This window comes from Somniosus microcephalus, chromosome 16 (assembly GCF_052327205.1).
Source record: "Somniosus microcephalus isolate GS21.2 chromosome 16, FLI_Smic_1.0, whole genome shotgun sequence".
NCBI lineage: Eukaryota > Metazoa > Chordata > Chondrichthyes > Squaliformes > Somniosidae > Somniosus > Somniosus microcephalus.
The window spans coordinates 40,504,077-40,520,499 of NC_141002.1; the positions used below are offsets into that span (position 1 = coordinate 40,504,077).

Here is a 16,423-nt window from a genome sequence, read left to right on the forward strand (position 1 = left end):
CACCCAGGTCTCGTTGCACTTCCCCTTCTCCCAATCTATTGCCGTTCAGATAATAATCTGCCTTCTTGTTTTTGCCACCAAAGTGGATAACCTCGCATTTATCCACATTATACTGCATCTGCCCAATCAGTCCGAATCATACTGGGGTTTCTCGGCATCCTCCTCACAGCACACATGCCCACCCAGCTTTGTGTCGTCTGCAAACTTGGAGATGTTACATCTAGTTCCCTCGTCTAGATCATTAATATAAATTGTGAATAGCTGGGGTCCTAGCACCGATCCCTGCGGTACCCCACTAGTCACTGCCTGCCACTCGGAGAAAGACCCGTTTATTCCAACTCTTTGCTTCCTGTCTGCCAACCAGTTCTCTATCCAAGTCAGTACCCAATCCCATGTGCTTTAACTTTACATGCTAATCTCTTATGCAGGACCTTATTGAAAGCCTTCTGAAAGTCCAAATATACCACATCCACTGGCTCTCCCTTATCTATTCTACCAGTTACATCCTGAAAAAATTCCAGTAGATTAGTCAAGCACGATTTACCTTTTGTAAATCCATGTTGACTTTGTCCGATCGTGTCACTGTTTTCCAAGTGCTCTGCTATTACATCTTTTATAATGGACTCTAGCATTTTCCCCACTACCGATGTCAGGCTTGCCGGTCTATAATTCTCTGTTTTCTCTCTACCACCTTTTTTGAATAGTGGGGTAACATTAGCCACCCTCCAATCCATGGGAACTGTTCCAGAGTCTGTAGAATTTTGGAAGATGACCAGCAATGCATCTACTATTTCTAGGGCCACTTCCTTAAGTTCCCTAGAATGTAGATTATCAGGCCCTGGGGATTTATCGGCCTTCAATCCCGTCAATTTCCCTAACACCATTTCCCTACAAATACTGATTTCATTCAGTTCCTCCCTCTCATTAGACCCTATGTTCCCCGACATCTCTGGGAGGTTATTTGCGTCCTCCTTTGTGAAGACAGAACCAAAGTATGTATTTAATTGGTCTGCCATTTCTTTGTTCCCCATTATAAATTCCCTTGATTCTGACTGCAAGGGACCTACGCTTGACTTCACCAATCTTTTTCTCTTCATATATCTACAGAAGCTTTTGCAGTCAGTTTTTATGTTGCCTGAAAGCTTACTCTCATACTGTATTTTGCCCCTCTTAATTAATCCCTTTGTCCTCCTTTGCTGAATCCTAAACTGCTCCCAATCCTCAGGTTTACTGCTTTTTCTGGCCAATTTATATGTCCTCTCCTTGGATCTTATGCTATTCCTAATTTCCCTCGTTAGCCACAGTTGAGTCATCTTTTCGTTTTATTTTTATGCCAAAAAGGGATGAACAATTTCTGTAGTTCATCCATGCGATCTTTAAATGTTTGCCATTGCCTATACACCGTCAACACTTTAAGTAACGTTCCCCAATCCATCCTAGTCAACTCGCGCCTCATACCATCGTCGTTTCCTTTATTTAAATTCAGGATCCTAGTCTCTGAGTCAACTACTTCACTCTCCATCTTAATGAAGAATTCTATCATATTATGATCGCTCCGCCCCAAGGGGCCTCACACAACAAGATTGCTAATTAATCCTCTCTCATTACATAATACCCAGGCTAAGATGGCCTGATCTCTAATTGGTTCCTCGACATATTGGTCCAGGAAATCATCCCATATACACTCCAGGAATTCCTCCTCCACAGTATTGTTACTAATTTGGTTAGCCCAATCTATATGTAAATTAAAGTCACCCATGATAACTGCTGTGCCCTTATTGCACGCATCGCTAATTTCCCATTTAATGCCATCCCCAACCTCAGCATTACTGTTGGGGTCAGTATACAACTCCCACTAACGTTTTCTGCCCCTTGGTGTTTCTCAGCTCTACCCATACAGATTCCCGATCATCAGAGCTAATATCCTTCCTTACTATTGTGTTAATCTCCTCTTTAACCAGCAATGCTACCCCACCTCCTTTTCCTTTTTGCCTGTCTTTCCTGAATATTGAATATCCCTGGATGTTGAATTCCCAGCCTTGGTCGCCCTGGAGCCATGTCTCCGTAATCCCAATTATATCATATCCGTTTACATCTATTTGCACAGCTAATTCATCCAGCTTATTACGAATGCTCCTCGCATTAAGACACAAAGCCTTCAGGCTTGTTTTTTTTAACACTCGTGGACCTTTTAGAATTATTATTTAATGTGTCCATGTTTGATTTACACCCTTGATTTCTCTGACTGCCACTTTTGCTTTTCTCCTTCCTGTCTTTTGCTTCTATCCTTGCTTCCCTTTCCTCGGTCTCCGTGCACAGGTTCCCAACCCCTGCCATTTTAGTTTAAACCCTCCCCAACAGCACTAGCAAACACTCGCCCTAGGACATCGGTCCCGGTCCTGCCCAGGTGCAAACCGTCCAGTTTGTACTGGTCCCACCTCCCCCAGTACCGGTTCCAATGTCCCAGGAATTTGAATCCCTCCCCCTTGCACCATTCCTCTAGCCACGTATTCATCTGAAATATCCTTCTATTTCTACTCTGACTAGCACGTGGCACTGGTAGCAGTCCAGAGATTACTACTTTTGAGGTCCTATTTTTTAATTTACCTCCTAACTCCCTATATTCAGCTTTTAGGACCTCATCCCAGTTTTTACTTATATCGTTGGTACCTATATGCACCACGACAACTGGCTGTTCACCCTCCCCCTCCAGAATGCCCTGCAGCCGCTCCGAGACATCCTTGACCCTTGCACCAGGGAGGTAACATACCATCCTGGAGTCTCGTTTGCGGATGCAGAAACGCCTATCTATTCCCCTTACAATAGAATCCCCTATCACTATAGCTCTCCCATTCTTTTTCCTCCCGTCCTGTGCAGCAGAACCACCCACGGTGCCAGGAAGTTGGCTGCTGTTGCCTTCCCCCGATAAGCCATCTCCCTCAACAATATCCAAATATGTATATCTGTTTGAGAGGGGGATGGCCACAGGGGACCCCTGCACTACCAGCCTGCACCTACTACTCTGCCTGGCGATCACCCATTCCCTTCCTGCCTGTGCAGCCTTTACCTGCGGTGTGACCAACTGATTAAACGTGATATCCATGACGTCCTCAGCATCGCAAATGCTCCAGTGTGTATCCATTCGCAGCTCCAGCGCCGCAATGCAGTCTGCCAGTAGCTGCAGCTGGATACACTTCCTGCACACATGGTCGTCAGGGACACAGGAAGTGTCCCTGATTTCCCATATAGTGCAGGAGGAGCATGCCACGGGGCTGAGCTGTGCTGTCATGACTTACCCTTCAATTAATTTAAATTAAATTAAATCAAATCAATACCACCAATTACACTACAATTAAATGATATACTCAAGGGCTCTTGGTTACTAGCACTCCCCGATATACAACAGACACCTTAGAAAGTATAATCACAAAAATTAAGACCTTCTAAACTTTATAAGCTATTAACCTTAACTGTCAAACTATAGAGTAATATAAATATTCACCTGGCTGTACTCGTGCAATCAGCTGCTTCCTCTTGACAGTGTCACTTTTTGAATCGTGGCATGGCTCTGGAACACCACCACCGGTCTGCGAGATTGACCGGCCTTTGAGAAAAAGCCCGCGAAAGTGACTTTAAATACTCACTACTGTCCTGCTGCTTCCGACACTGGCCTCGCCTCTTCCTACAGGGTGAAAAGTTAGGAAAAACAAAGGCGAAGTAAGGGAGCGCCTCCTTTCACTCCTCACCTACCTCCCTGACTCACCCAACTCGCAGCACTCTGTTGAAACTGCACTCAGTGCAAAACCGCACTTCAAAGCATGTTTTATAGGCCCTGAAACAAGGGAGACTTGTTGAGACTTGCTAAGCCCAGCTACAGGAGATCTAGTTTAATCTAGTTTCCCTAATTAACTACCTTCAGCTGCTCTGAATTGTAGGTCTTGTATATCCCTTTATAACCCTGCTTAAAGCTGAGAAATTTAGATTTTAAACAGTAGACAGTAACAGTAAATGTGAAACAAACAGAAGTTTGATTTTAGCAACCAGTTAAGCCTCCCTGACTCACCCAACTCGCAGCACTCTGTTGAAACCGCACTTAAGATAATAATTGAGAATTATATTATGGTCACTACTGCCTAGATGTTCCCCTACTTTTACTTCTCTTATCTGCTCTGGTTCATTTCCCATTACTATATCCAATAGCGAATCCTCCCTTGTTGGGCTTTTTACATATTGGGTTAGAAAGGAGTCCTGTACACATTGTAGGAACGCCATTCCTTTACCCCTATACCTACCTCTTCTGTCCAATTACTATCTGGGTAGTTGAAATCCCCCATGATTATTATTCTATGTTTTTTACTCATTTCCCTAATTTGTTTGCATATTTATTCCTCCACCTCCCTTCGACTACTAAGTGGTCTGTAGACTATGCCTATTAGTGTGATTGATCCTTTATTATCTTTTATCTCTATCCACATGAATTCTATTTCTGTTTTGCTGATAGCTGCATTACTTTTTCTACTGCCATTATGTTATCCCTAATAAGTACAGCTACTCCATCTCCCCTTTTTCCTTCTCTATCGTTTCTAAATATGTTATACATTGCAATGTTTAATTCCCAGTCATGATTTTTCTGTAGCCATGTCTCAGTAATCCCTACTATGTCTGTTTCCTCACAATGCATGATTGCCTCCCGCTTCCCTGTTTTATTACGGACACTGTGTGCATTGCTGTACAGACAGATTAACTCATTTTTAATAGCAGTTTCTTTCACTTTATTTTTAACCATCTTTTTAAACTCCTGTTCTATAACTCTATTCACTCCTTCCACCATCGGCCCATCGAGTCCTTGCCGACTCTCTGTAGAGCAATCCAGTCAGTCCCATTCCCCCGCTCTATCCCCATAGCCCTACAAGTTTATTTCCCTCAAGTGTCTATCCAGTCTCCCCATGAAAACATTGAGTGTCTCCGCTTCCACCACTTCCATTGGCAGCAAATTCCAGGTCATCACCACTCACTGTGTAAAAAAGTTTTTCATCATATTCCCCCTGTATCTCTTGCTCAAAACCTTAAATCTGTGTCCCCTAATCCTTGTGCCATCAACTAGTGGGAACAGCCTGTCCCTGTCTAGCCTATCCAAACCAGTCATAATCTTATACACCTCTATCAAATCACCCCTCAACCTCCTTTGCTCTAATGAAAACAAATCCAGCTTCTCCAACCTGTCCTTGTAGCTAAGATCCTCCATCCCCGGAACCATTCTGGTAAATCTCCGCTGCACCCCCTCAAGGACCTTCACATCCTTCCTAAAGTGTGGTGACCAGATCTGGATGCAATACTCCAGTTGTGGCCTAACCAGTGCTTTATAAAGGTTCAGCATAACTTCTCTACTTTTGTACTCAGTATCTCTATTTATGAAGCCCACAATCCCATATGCTTTGCGAACCACTCTCTCAATATGTCCTGCCACCTTCAGGGACCTATGCACATTAACTCCCAGGTCCCTCTGTCCCTGCACACGCTTTAAAACTGTGCCATTAAGTGTATATTGCCTCTCCCTGTTCCTTCTGCCAAAATGCATCACCTCACACTTCTCTGTATTAAATTCCATCTGCCACTTGTCTGCCCATTCTGTTAGCCGTTGTGTGTCCTGTTGCAGTCGATTGGTACCATCCTCACTGTTTGCCACACCCCCAAGTTTGGTGTCATCGGCAAATTTAGAAATTCGACTCTGTATTCCAATATCCAGGTCATTTATATATATATATATCAAAAAAAGCAGTGGCCCCAGCACTGACCCTTGGGGAACACCACTGTCTACCATCCTCCAGTCTGAAAAACAGCCATTTACCACACCTCACTGTTTTCTGTCCTTAAGACAATTCCTTATCCAAGCTGCCACTGACCCACCTATTCAATGAGCCTCAATTTTGTTAACTAGCCTTCTATGTGGTACTTTGTCAAACGCCTTCCGAAAATCCATGTAGACAACATCCATTGCATTCCCTTCATCAATCACTGTTACTTCATCAAAAGATTCAATTAGATTAATCAAACACTATCTGCCTTTTACAAATCCGTGTTGGCTCTCCTTAATTAATTATCTTAAACCTCTCCAAGTGCCCGTTAATGTTTTCCTTGATTATTGTTTCTAAAACTTTACCCACCACTGATGTTAAACTGATTGGCCTGCAGTTACTAGGATTGTCCTTACACCGTTTCTTGAACAATGGTGTCACATTTGCCACTTTCCAATCCTCAGGCACCTCCCCCGCATCTAGGGAAGATTGGAAATTATGGCTAGCTCTTCCGCTATTTCCTCCCCCAATTCCCTTAGCAACCTGGGATGCAAGCCATCTGGACCAGGCGAATTGTCCATTCTAAGCATACTCAGCCTTTCTAGTACATCATGTCAATCAATTTTCACCCCTTCCATTGCTTCTACCTTTTCCACTTCTACCGATATTTTGTCAGCATCCACCTCCTTAGTAAACACCGATACAAAGTACTCATTGAGTATTCTAGCCTTGCCCTGCGCCTCTAAGCATATATCACCTTCTTTGTCTCTAATAGGCCCCGCCCCGCCTCTTACTACCCGCTTACTGTTTACATGCCGGTAGAAGATTTTTGGGTTCCCTTTTATGTTAACCGCCATTCTACTCTCATATTCGCTCTTTGCCAATCTTAGTTTCATCTTCATATCCCCTCTCAATTTATTGTATTTGGTCTGGTTCTCCCTTGAAAAATTCAGCTGATGTGCATCATACACCCTCTTTTTTTGTTTCAGCATCTTCTCTATCTCCCTCATCATCCAAGGAGCCCTTGCTTTGGTTCCCTTACCCTTCCCTCTTGTTGGAAAGTACCTAGCCTGTACTTGGAACATCTCCTCTTTAAAGATCACCCATTGTTCCGTTACAGTTTTTCCTGTTAGTCTCTGGTTCTATTTTACCCTGGCTAGATCCTTTCGCATCCCATTGAAGTTAGCACGATTCCAATTTCGAAGTTCCACTCTAGATTGTGCATTGCTCCTCTCCATTGCTAATCTAAATCTTATGATACAATGATCACTCGTACCCAAGTGTTCTCCCACAGACAGTTGGTTGGCCTGGCTCACCTCATTCCCCAGCACCAGATCCAGCAATGCCTCCTTCCTGGTTGGGTCAAGAACATATTGGTCAAGGAAATTCTCATGAACACATTTCAGGAATTCCTCCCCTTCCTTTCCCTTTATCCTAGCATTATCCCAATCGATATTTGGGTAATTAAAGTCCCCCGATATCACCACTCTATAGCTCTTGCATATCTCTGCGATTTCCCTGCAGATTTGCTCCTCTACCTCCCTCTCACTATTTGAAGGCCTACAGAATACCCCCAATAGCGTGATCATATCCTTTTTGCTCCTCAACTCTAACCAAATGGATTCTGTTCTTGTCCCCTCAAGAACATCCTCCCTTTCCAACACTACAATGTCTTCCTTAATCAGCACTGCCACCCCACCTCTCTTTTTTCCTTCCCCATCTTTTCTGAACACCTTGTACCCTTGAATATTAAGTGCCAAGTCCTCAACGTTTTTAACCACGTTTCCGTTATTGCCACATCATCATATTGCCACACGGCTAATTGTGCTTGTAGCTCACCAACTTTATTCACCACACTTTGTGCGTTTATGTACATGCATTCTAAACCCATTTTTGAATTTTTCGTAGTCTTTCTTAGTCTGCTCCTATCTAATATGGTACTACTACCGCCTCTAGTACTATCTTCTCCAGTACTATCCAACACACTTACTTTTTTATGCACCTTATTCCTCTTTTCTACTCCTATATACTGGTACCCACCCCCCTGCCAAGCTAGTTTAAACCTTCCCCAACAGCACTAACAAACCTCCCTGCAAGAATATTGGTCCCGGTTCTGTTGAGGTGTAACCCATCCGGCTTGTACAGGTCCCACCTACCCCAGAAACAGTCCCAATGCCTCAGGAATCTAAAGCCCTCCCTCCTGCACCATCTCTCCAGTCACGCATTCATCTGCTCTATCCTCCTATTCCTGTACTCACTAGCACGTGGCACTGGGAGTAATCTGGAGATTACTACCTTTTGAGGTCCTGCTTTTTAATCTCTCTCCTAGCTCCCTAAACTCTGCCTGCAGGACGTCATCCCTCTTTCTGCCTATGTCGTTGGTACCAATATGGACAATGACCTCTGGCTGTTCACCCTCCCCCCTCAGAGTGTCCTGCAGCCACTCAGTGACATCCTTGACCCTGGCACCAGGGAGGCAACATACCATCCTGGAGTCACAGAAACGCCTGTCTGCTCCCCTAACTATCGAATCCCCTACCACTATTGCTCTTCCACTCTTTTTCCTCCCCCACCCCCTGTACAACTGAGCTACCCGTGGTGCCGTGGACTTGACTCTGGCTGCCCTCCCCAGAGGAACCATTGCCCTCATAACAGAATACTGGTTGGAGAGCGCGATACACTCCGGGGACTCCTGCACTACCTGCCTGGTCCTCCTCTTCTGTCTGGCGGTCACCCATTCCCTCTCTCCCTGCATACTCTTAAGCTGTGGGGTGACCACCTCTAGAAATGTGCTATCCACATAATTCTCAGCCTTGCAGATGCACTGCAGTGACTCCAGCCGCCGCTCAAGCTCCGAAACCCGGAGCTCGAGTTGCTGTAGCTGGCAACACTTCCCGCACATGTGGTCGTCCAGGCTATGCAAAGCGTCCAGGACTTCTCACATGGCACAGGATGTGCACTCCACAGAACTGAGCTGTCCTGTCATGCCTCTATTTAATAGACTAAGAACTAACCCAGCAGAAATAAACTTAAAACTTAACAAAAAACACTCCCCAGCTACTCACCAATCAGCTCTTTCCCTCTATTTAATATGCTATTAACTAACTTAGCAGAAATAAACTTTAAAAAAAAATACACTCACCAATCAGCTCCTTCCCTTGTGCCGATGTCACTTTTTTTTTTACTCTGATGTCACTTTTTCAAAAACTGCCTCTGTTGAGTTGCTGCCACTCCTTTTAACTGCTCCGCCCTCGCTGTGCTCCCTCCAGGTCCACCCCTTCCGGTCTCAGAATTCCGGTCTCATAATTGGAAATACTCTGCCGTTCCTTCATCGTTGCTGGGTCAAAATCCTGAAACTCCCTCCCTAACAGCACTATGGGAGTACCTTCACCACATGGACTGCAGCTGTTCAAGGCGGCGGCTCACCACCACCTTCTCAAGGGCAATTAGAGATGGGCAATAAATGTTGGCCATGCCAACATCCCATGAATGAATTTAAAAAAAACACAACCATACAGTAAGCATTATACGGCATTAGTTGTGTCCAGTCAAGCTGCACCCATTTTGTGTTTCTGAATCAGTTCAGTCAGCAAAAATAGAATCATATACTGCCTGGAAAAAAAAACTTAGTGCAGCCTGGGTGGTGCAGTTGGTTAGAACATCACAGGATTCTCATTTGAAGCCAGTCCAGATCGATGGGGTAAAGCCAACTCGCTCAGATAGTGAAATGGTCCTAAGTGAAATGAGTTTGAGCACCTCAATTAAGTTCCGAATGAAAGCAAGTCCAAAATATGGAACTGCCAGTAATTCAGTACTACAGTAGCAGTCTCCCAGTCAATCAGAGACATTAGCAGATGCTGGTGTGGACAATGGAAATAGCTACACTGATGCAGGAGGAGGTATTCTTTTGAGAACTGAATTAAAGCTGTAAAACTAAAAATTTGAGAAATACACAGCAGGTCCTTCAGTATCTGTAAAACACAGATTAATGTTTCGGGTGTAAACCTTTGTTCCGAATGATCACACTTGAAACAGTAACTTGTATTTTTCCAGTATTTTCTGTTTTTGTTACTGATTTTCAGCATTAAAAAAAAAATTATGGCAGGGTAGAGAAATCTTTCCCCTATAATCTAACGCATGTAGTTTTATAGTGATTAAAACCTCTTTGTGGGCAGGCAGGTGTCAAAATAGTTATCTCTTTTTTTTCTCTGCTCCCATCTGATCTTCTGGCCTCCTTTGCGACAGGAACTCTGCTGGGGCACGTGGGGCTGCTCTGCAGAGATTGCTCTGCTACTGAACCACCTGCCTGCCAAATAGCATAGACCTTTCTGACCTTCTTCACTGACTCCGCACTTTCTGACCCTTCCTACCTGGACTTTTTGGATTTTCCCTCTCCAATTTCTCTGCTGACTCTGATTTTCTCTGACAATTCTCATCACCTCTGGATCACTATGACCTCCCTTATAGTACTTAACTTCTTTGTCCTTCTCGTAGATTCTGAACTTCTCCAACATAATTTTGTTGGCCCTGGACTGGCCATATAACGTGTTACCTTTACTATCAGCCTGTCTCTACTTCCTGTTTATGTTGCCCAAGGGTTTTCCCTTGCATTCATCCATATTCGCTACCCCAGTTCAAGCTAATCTCCACTTTTTTCTTCCACCTTCTCCTGCTTTTACCTTTCACCTTTGTTTCCTTCTTTTCTTTTAACAACATACCCCCATGCAATCCTCTTTGCCAACTGTCCTTTTCTCCTATCATCGTATCTGGTTTTAGTATCTTCTCAACAAGACCATGGCCTCTCTTTGTTCCACCCTCTGATGTCTTCCATACTGTCCACTGTTGCTGGCTCTCCCAGCTGTTTCAGCCACTGCTCCTAGCAACCACTTCTGCTTCAAAATCCCGGGCACCTCATCCAAGCCATAAAGGCTTGGGTGCCCATCCAAAATATTTAAATGTCCCTGATGCTGGGATTTAGACTGGGGTCAGGGGTACAGTCAAGGGTGGAAGGAAGTTCTGCCTGCCCCAGATCTCCCACCAAGAGGCCTCATCAGGAATTTCCAATCTCAAATTTTTAGTGCCTGGTTTAGTTTTATTGATTTCCAGACACTATTCAAAAACGTGAGTGTCAGGTTCAGGAAAGCCTCTGCTTTCACGGTGCATTTACACTATAAGTGTAGTGTTTGTCCAAAGTTAATCCAAGGCACTTTAATTTCTCACCGACGCTATAATTATAGGCTTTAGTTTTCCTGCCCTCCCCCACTTCAGCGCAAGTCAAGTACCTGTACTGCGCTTTTTGCAAAAGTCTGACTTAATCTTGGGTGATCTCGGTTATACTTCTTGATTCAGCTATTTTGAATATGTTGAATGAGCACCAGGCAGGACTTTCACCTTGGAATTGCTGCTCGCTCCAAACTGGGAGATAGAAGTTGTCAACTGCTGCAGGTCTTTTGAGGTACAAACTCCAGGCAAATATTTTGGCTTGTCGCTGCAGCCTAGAGGGCTCCATCTTGAAATACCGCCTGCTGCACCAGAGATTAAAAACAAAATTACTTGAGATAAGTGAAAGTTGCTGACTTCCCCATTACAGATCTTTCTATCTGAAGGGGCAACCCCACAATCTCTTAATGCCGAGTTTCCATGGGCAGCCTTATTTTCAGATGGCCAACCAGTGCAATCCACAGAAAATGAAGTGGGAAGTGTTATGATACCACACCTACACTATTTGCATACTTTTTAAATGCACCTTCTTGTTTCAAGCTGGAATTTCACACACATGCTGGATATGTCCTAGGAAATGCGTGTTGAGCACAAATAGTGCGGTGACCTGGCATTGTGGATCTCCTCTTATTTCTTCTCCTAAACGTCCCTGGCACTGATGCATTGAAGAAAATTGGCTCCCAAAGTGCAATACAACTTAAATCTAGAGTCAGGGCTTAACCAAATTTCAGAATGAAGTGGAGTGGGACTCCCTACGGGAGGGGCTCTTGCTATGCTTCCCTCTGAGGTCAATTCAGACCTTAACTGTTGATTTACAATACACAAGTTTAATGTCAATGAAACCGCTTTATAACCATGTTAAACATATAGGGGGAAAGATTGAGTCATGCCCCCTTTGGGGTGCTAACTTCGCTGCGGCACTACTTTTAGCACGCTGAAAAAATTAGCGCCTCCGCAGCCGAAATTCACCGGTAGTGCCCCAAGAGGGAGGCGGGGTGCTACTGGAAGCGCCCCGCCTCCCTCTTGGGGCGCTGTGAGAGAATATCGTGGCGCTACTTGGCGCTGCGGCACATTGCGCCGCGGTACTGCAGGCCTTCCTCCCCTTCTTAAAGGGGAGGGGTCTTGCGCAGCGCGACCCAGGGCCCAGCTGGGCCACCAGGGATCGGAGTGCCAGCAAAAGAGCCCGGCACTCAAGGGAAGTGTCGGGCTCATGGAGCGCAGCTGGCACTCCGCGGGGGGGCTGTTCAGGAGGCCGGGGACAGCAACGGGGGCAGGTGCTGGCAGGCGGCCAACAACAAAAATGGCCACCCGGCACCTCGCCTTTAATTAGCGCCGCCCCGGTCGCCGGTAGGCTCCCCTGACTCCGTCAGACATAGCGTCCGGCGGTAAGTCAGGGGGTGCTGCGCACGGTGATGACGTCATCGCCGGCGGCGCAGCACCGCGGGGCGCTAATGGTTACTGCCGCCGTTAACCTCCCGCTGAATTTCACGGGAGGCATTGGCGGCACCACACCCGGGCGCTAGTTGCTTTGCACCCTCTTAGGGCGCTAACGGGAGGCGCAAACCACCAAATTTTTCCCCCATAGCATAAATGTACCCTTTGATAGACATAAGAACCCCCAAGTGAAAGTAACTTCTGAGCAATCTTAATAACCGGATAACTTCATTCTGGGAGATTCTCCTCACAAGAACAGCTGATGTGGAAAATGGAAATGCACACCGATACAGCAAGGGGGGCACTTCTGAGACTGCAGTTGAAGCGCACTGTTATGGCAGATCACAGGCAGCTTTATTATTTATTCTTTATTAGCCAGTGCTAATCCTGAAACTGGATCCAAAAGCATTAACTTTGCTTACTTTGTGAGTACGAAATTCACCACAATTTCTTTTAATACATAAAACTATTCATCAGCAAAGCTTCTCCGAGCTGAGGCCACTGTGCATTAAATATTCAACTATTATATCAAAATCCTGTACCAACTTCCCCAACATTATACTCTTCATGGTGTAGTTATGTTTAATGCAGTTCATTTTTGTATATAATGAATTAATTTATACTTATCAACAGCAAGTGACAAAAAAAAATTGCTCTTGCTATATGAATAATTTCAAGCCACATTATACTATGGTGGGGGCTCAGAGGTTCTTCCAGATATACTTGAACTATAAATGCATTTGGTGTGATAAAGATGACCAAACTGACAGTAACTCCACCACCTTATCATACTCATTGATATGTAAGTTATAGAGAGACAATGGGAGGGAATTTTACCCCCCCCACCACCCCGCCATGATGGGCAGGAGCGGTTCGGGGGGCTACATAGTTAAAAATGTGAAACCCGACCCCAACCACACTTCCGGTTTAACCACAGCAGCTTTGGGGATGTCCGAGCAATGTTCCCTTTAAGCTGCGTGAACACGCGGCTCTCTAAAGCTCCTGCGCAGCCAGCTGACCAGCTTTTAAATAGGAAGACTGCGCATGTGCGGTATTTTGATTGGGCCACGCACCCAAAAAAAATTAAAGGGAACATTGTGTCTGAGTATCCACTCTGCAGAGGTGGGTCCATAATTATAATATTTAAATTAGGCTCCGTTCCTCAGATTTTGGGTGCTACAGGAAACTTTGGTTTACCCGGAGGTTGTATGCCCGGAAACCTCGATCTAACGGCAGAAATCAGCAGCCGTTTTGGTTAGGTTTTTTTTCTTCTGGCAATTTTTTTTAAATTTTTTTTTATATAAAACAGTCAGGCTCTGGAAAGCGTCTCTGTAGCTTAGCAACAGCTTCAGAGACGCTTCCAAGGTACGGGCCGAGTGTTTACAAGCTGTTGCTAAGCAACAGTGTTTGTTGTCAGATACGGAGATGAAAACCTCCTATCCTTCAACATTAGCGCTGGTCTATCCGGAAGTTTTGATAGATTGGCAGCAGCTCGGTGCCGGATATCAGAACTTTTCCTGTATTTGAATTTAAAAGCTGTGGGCCGGGTTTTCCAGGGTTCAAGAAACCTGACAGCTAAAGGGAGGCAGGAACTGCCAGATCCAGCAGATAAGTGCTTTTCCAGCATTGCTTGTGGGCCAGGAGGAGCAGGAGTGCTTCCCCCGGCCCCTCAAGCAAATCTTCTGCCGCGCTCCGAGACCACCCACCATGCCCCGATCTTCTCCTATTGCCGGGGACCATCCCCAGCAGTCCCCAGTTGCGGCCTACTACCGCTGGCTTTCCTATCCAGCAGCCGGACAACCTCTTGATCTAGCTGGCTGCCGGGCGGGAAATGGAGTTAAATAATGCTAATGAGGTCCTGTCGTTAAATTTGGCAGGACCTCTGCGCCCCCGGCATTTCCGGTTTTCCTGGCCGCAAACACGCATCCCCGCTCCCTCTCCGCCTCCTTGCAAATATTGGGGCCAACGTTGTTGTCTGATTTAGTTCTCAATAAATATATTTCAAAATCACACAGACAAGCGCAGGAAAACAGCTGGTAGAACAAGTACTAGAAAAAATGGACTTACCACCAAACATTGTTCAGTCCAAAACTAAGGCAGGAATTGGGAGAATAGTGGGAGAGTAAATTCATTTTACGAACAAGCAGAGACTGGGTTATTAGGGTCTTGCTTTTGAGGTTTTAGGTTCTATATTATTAATTAAACGGTTCTATCCTGATAGCATAAGAATTGCCTCTCAGAATCAAGCTGTAAATTTTATTTTGAATTAAACCAATGTGTGCTGGTTCATTTGGACTGTTGGCGGCATTCACCTGCTGAAACTACTAAAATACTTGCAAAAATATTGAAAACTTGCCATATTTAGGCTTGCTGCAGAACTCTGCTGAAATGAGCCATGTAAATTGTGTAATTTAGCCCCAATTCTCTTTAACTCTTCTTTGGCAGCAAACACAAAGAAAGTCATCAAACTTTATCAATAAAGGTGTCTGGGACCCTGAAGCACTAGATTCATCCATTTGAAAGGGTGGGGTGGGGGGAGAGGAAGCCTTTGTAAGAATGGAGCTACTGCATTTAAATTGAACTGCTCTTAAAGTATTACCAGGATGAAGTAATTTGAAAGCATGAAGTGGAGCTAAGGTTGAAGTATTGGGTGGGTGCAAACTCCAGATTTGGCTGACTTGGCCACAGAGGCAAAATTTAGGTGAGGGATCGAGGGGCCACCAGAGGCCCCAGTGGGGTCCAGGGACAGGAGTGCTCCTCCAGGCCCCACAAAAAATCTGCCGTTCCACTACTGGTCCGTTCTTATGCCTCTCAAATGAATGAAGCAGCCAGACAATGTTGCTCCTGAACAGACCAACGAGCAGTAATGGGAGTGTCCATTTGGCGATAGCAGCTCAGTAAAAAAAAAAGTTAAATGAGGCCCCAACCTGAAAGTAGTTTGGCCTCCCTACTGCTGCATTGGGCAGGCGCTGAGGACACACTACTGATTATCACACACAACCCAAAAGTCTCCCCCAATTCTTCATAGCTGCGCACAAAATTGGCCAACCTCCAAGTGATTGGAGAGGGGTCATAACCCCCCCCCCCGCCCCTGCCACTGTTTGAAAGCAGGGATTAAAAAGGAACCAGGGAGAAGAGAACCTGAAACTTCTCAGCCATGAAATCAAACTGAAATCAGGCACTAGGAGTTCAAAAATCTGTGACTGACAAGAACAAGCATTCTTTTGACATGCAGAAACAGATAAACAGATTGCACATTCCTGTGAAGGACAGGACGCAGGATAATGTACAGCAGAAGGAGGAGGCAAAGCAAATCCTAGGAACTCACTCAGTAACGCTGTAAGGGATGGAGACATGGGAGGGCTTGCACCCACAAATGACAGTGCCAATAAGTCAAAGATCAGAAATGGTTTCTGTTTTGTGAAACTTATCCTCTGAGGAGACTCTTTAATGAGTCTAACAGGAAGGAAAAAATGTATGTCAGGAAACTCATTACATTTCTCATTATTCTAACCCCCACAGAAACTGGAAGCAGAGAGAGAGAGAGAGAGAAGGAACCAATTCCAGAACCTTCAATATCTGGCACTGCCAGCAAGAATTGGCCATTTTGTCAAGAACCCTATCACTTGCAATTACTCAATAAGTTAATTTGGGATGATATAGATAGTCTAGATAAGAAATTGACATAGGGTGATTTACAACTCACAAGGAAGCCAGACGAGGTATTGGAAGTGGAGCATGATGTACCTGGGTGGAGGTTTAGGAGATGTCACACCCTGACTATTGAGCATATAGACGATGATCTCAGGGGTTGTGCCATGAAATAATAAATGCTTGCAGAGCATCAGAACCATTCAAAGGCAATGCAAAAACTCTTTGAAGATGTGGAGCAGATGACAGAGTGTAATGCCATGCTTTGCCCCATTGTCAGAGAAGGTTCTTCTACAAGTGGGAACATCCTGGAGTAAGTGGCA

General features: G+C 45.0%; 1 long non-coding RNA gene across 2 annotated transcripts in view; it reads right to left on the reverse strand.

Moving 5' to 3' along the window:
* LOC147106094 (uncharacterized) overlaps positions 1 to 16,423 on the reverse strand; it is a 144,812-nt gene that overhangs the window by 94,083 nt on the left and 34,306 nt on the right. The window contains exons 1-2 of one of the 2 annotated variants that reach the window (XR_015081342.1): positions 11,187 to 11,998; positions 3,503 to 3,682 (exon numbers count right to left, since the gene is read on the reverse strand). This is a non-coding gene — a long non-coding RNA (uncharacterized LOC147106094). Of the gene's footprint in view, positions 1 to 3,502; positions 3,683 to 11,186; positions 11,999 to 16,423 lie in introns of those variants that run through there. The other variant, XR_015081341.1, reaches the window with a different exon arrangement.